The sequence below is a fragment of the Ailuropoda melanoleuca genome, chromosome 11 (genome assembly GCF_002007445.2).
Source record: "Ailuropoda melanoleuca isolate Jingjing chromosome 11, ASM200744v2, whole genome shotgun sequence".
Classification (NCBI taxonomy): Eukaryota; Metazoa; Chordata; class Mammalia; order Carnivora; family Ursidae; genus Ailuropoda; species Ailuropoda melanoleuca.
Genome location: NC_048228.1, coordinates 12,004,254 through 12,010,868, shown reverse-complemented (window position 1 = coordinate 12,010,868; position 6,615 = coordinate 12,004,254).

The window sequence follows — 6,615 nt, the reverse complement described above, 5'->3', positions numbered from 1 at the left end:
TTTTTTTTTTTTTTTTTTTTTAAAGATTTTATTTTTAAGCAGCACCTGGGTGGTGCAGTCCGGTAAGCGTCCGACTCTGGATTTCAGCTTGGGTCATGGAATCGAGCCCTGCCTCGGGCCCTGCACTGTGCAGGGAGGCTACTGGTGATTCTCACTGCCCCTCCCAGACTCCCCCACCCCCCCAGTGCGTGCTCTCTCGCTTAAAAAAAAAAAATTTAATCTCTACACCTCACGTGGGGCTCGAACCCACAACCCCAAGATCAAGAGTCACATGTCCCTGGGGCGCCTGGGTGGCTCAGTCGTTAACCGTCTGCCTTCAGCTCAGGTCATGATCCCAGGGTTATGGGATCGAGCCCCGCATCGGGTTCCCTGCTCAGCGGGAAGCCTGCTTCTCCCTCTGCCACTCCCCCTGCTTGTGTTCCCTCTCGCTGTCTCTCTCTCTCAAATAAATAAAAATCTTTAAAAAAAAAAAAAAAGAGTCCCGTGTCCCACTGAGCCAGCCATGTGCCCCAGAACTTTGTAAGGCTGAAGAGTATTCCCTTGTGTGTAGACACCACGTTTCGTGGGTTCACCCATCCCTCAGTAGACACTTGGGTTGCTTCCACGTTTTTTAGCTATTGTGAATGACAGCAGCGTGCTGGTGTTACCCCACAATATGTAAGGGCCTCTTTGGTGCTGATAAAGCTCTACCTGTGTGTGTCATTCAAATTCCGCCTGAGCCTCTCGAACCCCGGGTTTGTGCTCGAGGGGCAGGTGCACGGTCACGGCCCTGCGGCTGCTGCCCATTCGACCATCCTCTCCCTGGGGAACACTCCAGGGCTGCTCTTCCACCCACAGCAGTGAGATCAGCAGTGAGATCAGCCGGGAAACAAAGGCTCCTTGCTTCATGAGGCAGGAGGCGAAGAACAATGTCTGACTCACCCAGGATGAACCTTAATGAGCGTTTCTGGCTTGGAAAAGGGGCAGCTCAAAAGCACTCGCTCCAGCATTACGAGAGGCCAGGCGCTGGGGGGAGAGATGAGCAAGATGTCCTCCCTGCCACCGAGGAGCCCAAGTCGCCAAAGTAAAAAGGATCAGACACCGATTTATTAGAAATTCACAACAGAGTCTTCGCCCTGAAGTGTTGCATCTCAAATTCTTGACCACCCCTGTAAGACCACACGGTACCCCGTCCTCAGGTGCCAGAGCATCCATTCAGAAGTGGGAACCGAAAAAGCCCCGGCACCCCCCACGCCTTCCACGCCCACTCACACCCGTCCACCTCTGTCAGCCCCCGGAAGGTCACAGTCCTCGGATCCACGCATGATCTGACTTTGTCCCTCACGCCTGGACAGGTAGAGAAAGACGGGTTTTCTCGAGAAGAGCGTCAGGGCACGTAATGACAAGCTCTGCACCACCCGCTCCGGGGGACGAGGCAGTGTCCCGTCCTGGGAGCTGTCACCGAAGATCAGCTTCCGCACCCGTCAGATCCGTGACCGCCGGCCACTCTGACCCCATCTCAAACCGGGGCCAAATGGGAAGGTGTGAACCACCCATAGTTGCATTTAAATCTTTCTCTGGATTGCAGGCAAACGTTCCATCTCAACAGTCACAGAGAGTTTTCCAGTAAAAACTTCAGACCTGAGCAGAAAGATGGTATTTTGTCCCTTACGCTACTTGTGGGCCCCCGACCATGTCCAGACGATGTGCCGACATTCACAAAAGTAACACTGTGGAATTCCTCGAGTTTCTCTAAGATGGGACCCAGCCATCTTTTCTTCCCTGGTCTTTGGGCAACTTGAACCTCTGGCTTCTGTTTTCCTATCTATAAAATGGGAATTAACAGCATTCCCCACTCAGAATTGTGGTTCAATTCCAAATGAGAATAAATGGGAGTTCTCACGCCCCCCCCCCAAAAAAAGTAAATATGTGTATTGATAGATATGTGAGCTCAAGGAAGAGAATCCTTTATACCTCAAAAAAGTTGAAAAATTTTTTAAATAAATACTTAACATATTAATTTTCAAAAAAATTAAGACGAATGGGAAAGCATGTAGCCTGCAGAAGAGCAAATGCTCCAGAAACGCAATTCAGCTGATTTGTCTCAAATCCGCACAGCGCGCGGAAGTCCCCCTCAGAGCTGCAGGGACCACCCGGGACTTCCGGTCCCAGCCCCCTGCACCTGATGACCTGGAATGTGTCTCACCCGCCTGGCCAGAGCGGGGGACATCCCGTCCAGGGGATGGTTTTTCTGGGCAGGACCAAGAGCGCGTATTTCTCACATCACACTGACCGCTCAGTGCAAGGACAGAGCGCCTACGGCTGACCCCAACACCCAAATTATCTCCTGCCCTTCTCCTCGCCCAGGAGACGACAACACAAATTGCTGAAACCCCACTTTATGTGTCTAGACAGCCATCATCTTGTCATGGGGTGTGTTACCAGGTGAGAAAACCCACTTTTGTTGCAAAAATCTAGTGAAACTGGCAAAATTGAGAAGTAAGGCAATGCTCCCGAATAAACTGGTTCACACTCGTGACTTGTCAAACCTTTTGCCACTTGGACGAGGCCTATCTTATGTCCTGCTCGGGGGCCCCCAAGGGAGCAGCGACTTTGCAAGGAAAATTCCTTGATGGGTTCTGACCCACAGGTGACTGGAGCCCAGCCCACAGACCGCTCAGAGGACCACACAGTGAGAGCCACTTCCCCAAAGGTAACCCCAGCAGACGGCAGGGCCTTACATCCTCTGTGGTTCGGGACGAAGCTTCCTCTGGCCTCCTGCCCGTCCAGGCGATGGGCGGAGCAGCAGGTGCAGCTCCTTCCCACATGGCTCAGAGGGTAGAGCCTCTTCAAAGCCCAGCCCCATGAGCACTGTGAATGAGGGGACCAATCCGGCAAGGCAGTCCCTGAGCCCCCTGCTTTCGTGACGCCTCCAGCCCAGCGCCAGGAACTAAAGAAAGCAACCAGCTTCCACCAAGCACCTGCTGGTCTCATTCCACCCTCTGAACAGCTTCCGTTCTGCACAGCAGCAGAGGGGCTCAGAGAGGGAAAGTGACTGTTGTAAGCTCACACAACCAGAAAGTGCCAGATGCACATTGTAACGCAGGTCTCTGGGGCCAGAGCCCAGCCCCGGTCCCCGTACCACACTGCCTCTTGACAAGGCCATCCTAGCAGGCCACTTCTCTGAACACAGCCATTCTGCCTGCCGGGGGGCTCTGGGTTCCCTGGGGCAAGAAGTCCATCAGGCATTAGGCTAGGGTCTGGAGGAGGACATAGGGACTCTGAGAAATAGCCCACCCGCACTGGAAATGTCATCAGCAGATGACACAGGACANCCAGAGCATCCATTCAGAAGTGGGAACCGAAAAAGCCCCGGCACCCCCCACGCCTTCCACGCCCACTCACACCCGTCCACCTCTGTCAGCCCCCGGAAGGTCACAGTCCTCGGATCCACGCATGATCTGACTTTGTCCCTCACGCCTGGACAGGTAGAGAAAGACGGGTTTTCTCGAGAAGAGCGTCAGGGCACGTAATGACAAGCTCTGCACCACCCGCTCCGGGGGACGAGGCAGTGTCCCGTCCTGGGAGCTGTCACCGAAGATCAGCTTCCGCACCCGTCAGATCCGTGACCGCCGGCCACTCTGACCCCATCTCAAACCGGGGCCAAATGGGAAGGTGTGAACCACCCATAGTTGCATTTAAATCTTTCTCTGGATTGCAGGCAAACGTTCCATCTCAACAGTCACAGAGAGTTTTCCAGTAAAAACTTCAGACCTGAGCAGAAAGATGGTATTTTGTCCCTTACGCTACTTGTGGGCCCCCGACCATGTCCAGACGATGTGCCGACATTCACAAAAGTAACACTGTGGAATTCCTCGAGTTTCTCTAAGATGGGACCCAGCCATCTTTTCTTCCCTGGTCTTTGGGCAACTTGAACCTCTGGCTTCTGTTTTCCTATCTATAAAATGGGAATTAACAGCATTCCCCACTCAGAATTGTGGTTCAATTCCAAATGAGAATAAATGGGAGTTCTCACGCCCCCCCCCCAAAAAAAGTAAATATGTGTATTGATAGATATGTGAGCTCAAGGAAGAGAATCCTTTATACCTCAAAAAAGTTGAAAAATTTTTTAAATAAATACTTAACATATTAATTTTCAAAAAAATTAAGACGAATGGGAAAGCATGTAGCCTGCAGAAGAGCAAATGCTCCAGAAACGCAATTCAGCTGATTTGTCTCAAATCCGCACAGCGCGCGGAAGTCCCCCTCAGAGCTGCAGGGACCACCCGGGACTTCCGGTCCCAGCCCCCTGCACCTGATGACCTGGAATGTGTCTCACCCGCCTGGCCAGAGCGGGGGACATCCCGTCCAGGGGATGGTTTTTCTGGGCAGGACCAAGAGCGCGTATTTCTCACATCACACTGACCGCTCAGTGCAAGGACAGAGCGCCTACGGCCGACCCCAACACCCAAATTATCTCCTGCCCTTCTCCTCGCCCAGGAGACGACAACACAAATTGCTGAAACCCCACTTTATGTGTCTAGACAGCCATCATCTTGTCATGGGGTGTGTTACCAGGTGAGAAAACCCACTTTTGTTGCAAAAATCTAGTGAAACTGGCAAAATTGAGAAGTAAGGCAATGCTCCCGAATAAACTGGTTCACACTCGTGACTTGTCAAACCTTTTGCCACTTGGACGAGGCCTATCTTATGTCCTGCTCAGGGGCCCCCAAGGGAGCAGCGACTTTGCAAGGAAAATTCCTTGATGGGTTCTGACCCACAGGTGACTGGAGCCCAGCCCACAGACCGCTCAGAGGACCACACAGTGAGAGCCACTTCCCCAAAGGTAACCCCAGCAGACGGCAGGGCCTTCCACATCCTCTGTGGTTCGGGACGAAGCTTCCTCTGGCCTCCTGCCCGTCCAGGCGATGGGCGGAGCAGCAGGTGCAGCTCCTTCCCACATGGCTCAGAGGGTAGAGCCTCTTCAAAGCCCAGCCCCATGAGCACTGTGAATGAGGGGACCAATCCGGCAAGGCAGTCCCTGAGCCCCCTGCTTTCGTGACGCCTCCAGCCCAGCGCCAGGAACTAAAGAAAGCAACCAGCTTCCACCAAGCACCTGCTGGTCTCATTCCACCCTCTGAACAGCTTCCGTTCTGCACAGCAGCAGAGGGGCTCAGAGAGGGAAAGTGACTGTTGTAAGCTCACACAACCAGAAAGTGCCAGATGCACATTGTAACGCAGGTCTCTGGGGCCAGAGCCCAGCCCCGGTCCCCGTACCACACTGCCTCTTGACAAGGCCATCCTAGCAGGCCACTTCTCTGAACACAGCCATTCTGCCTGCCGGGGGGCTCTGGGTTCCCTGGGGCAAGAAGTCCATCAGGCATTAGGCTAGGGTCTGGAGGAGGACATGGGGACTCTGAGAAATAGCCCACCCGCACTGGAAATGTCATCAGCAGATGACACAGGACGTCTCAAAGGAGGGAAGCCAGCCGCATCCCCCAGGTGGTCAAGCAGCTCCGCCAGCAGCCCGCCCGAGCTCAGCAAGCGGCTCCGTTGTCCCCCACCTGCTCAGAGCAGAACCCCGGAGCATCTCTGATCCACGCTCCTGCCCTCCACTCCCGCCCATCAGCAAATGCTGCCAACATTTGCTCCTTTAGCAAAGGTACATATGAGTTCTTGCCATGTATCAGGTACCGTCAAGGCCTTCCCTGCTTTCCCTTCTGGAGTCTGTCCTGCACCATTACCCCTGCATCGAAGTTCTGGCTCCTTCCAGCCCTTTCCATGACAGGTTATTGTTGGAGTTTTTGTCTGCCTGCCTTCGGCTGCTCCCCGTGTCTGTCTCATTCACCGTCATGTTCTCAGCTCCTAGAACAGTGCCTGGCATGCCACAGGTCACACTGGATGGACGATGGATCGGGCCAGTCCTATCCTGGCCCTAATACGATCCTTCCCCGATTTGCCCCAGACCCTGGGGTCTCTGATTCACCGTCCTCCTTTGGAGGTCCTTAGTCCAGAAGCCACCGACCCCAGGGTCAGGGGACACCATGTCTGCACCTGTCACAATGGGGGATGAGGCGTCCAGTGCCTGTCAGGGCCTCCATGCGTCCCACCTGTGCAGGTGTGTCTGCAGTCATGATGTGAGGCGTCTGGGGTCTGGGCTATCCCTCCGCTCTTCCTCTGGCATTTCAGACACCTCCCAAGCATCCCGACAGAGTCTCCTCGTGTCCACACACATGTCCGAGTCCCTGAGTCTTTGGGCAGGCGTGTCTTCCTTCTTTGACATTTACCAAGCCATGCCAGGTGCTGTCCCAAGTGTTTTACGTGTTTCCTCATGTGAGCCTCACAACAACTCTATGAGGCAGGCATCGCTGATGCCATTGCCATCCTGTAGGTTAAGAAAGGAGGCCCAGAGAGGTAGGTGACTTGCCCAAGGTCACACAGCCTGAAAAAGATGGAGGCCAGCTTGAAGCCGCAAGCATAGCCCTTAACTACTACGGTACGCAGCTGGGGCTGACTCCATGTGTGCAGTGCACGGAGGGGGGGGTTATATCTGCGTTTCTGAGTGTCACACCACTGTTGTGTATGTGTGCACTTTCTCTACGTGTCACCTCTGTGTGTGACTCTGTGTGTGTGTGT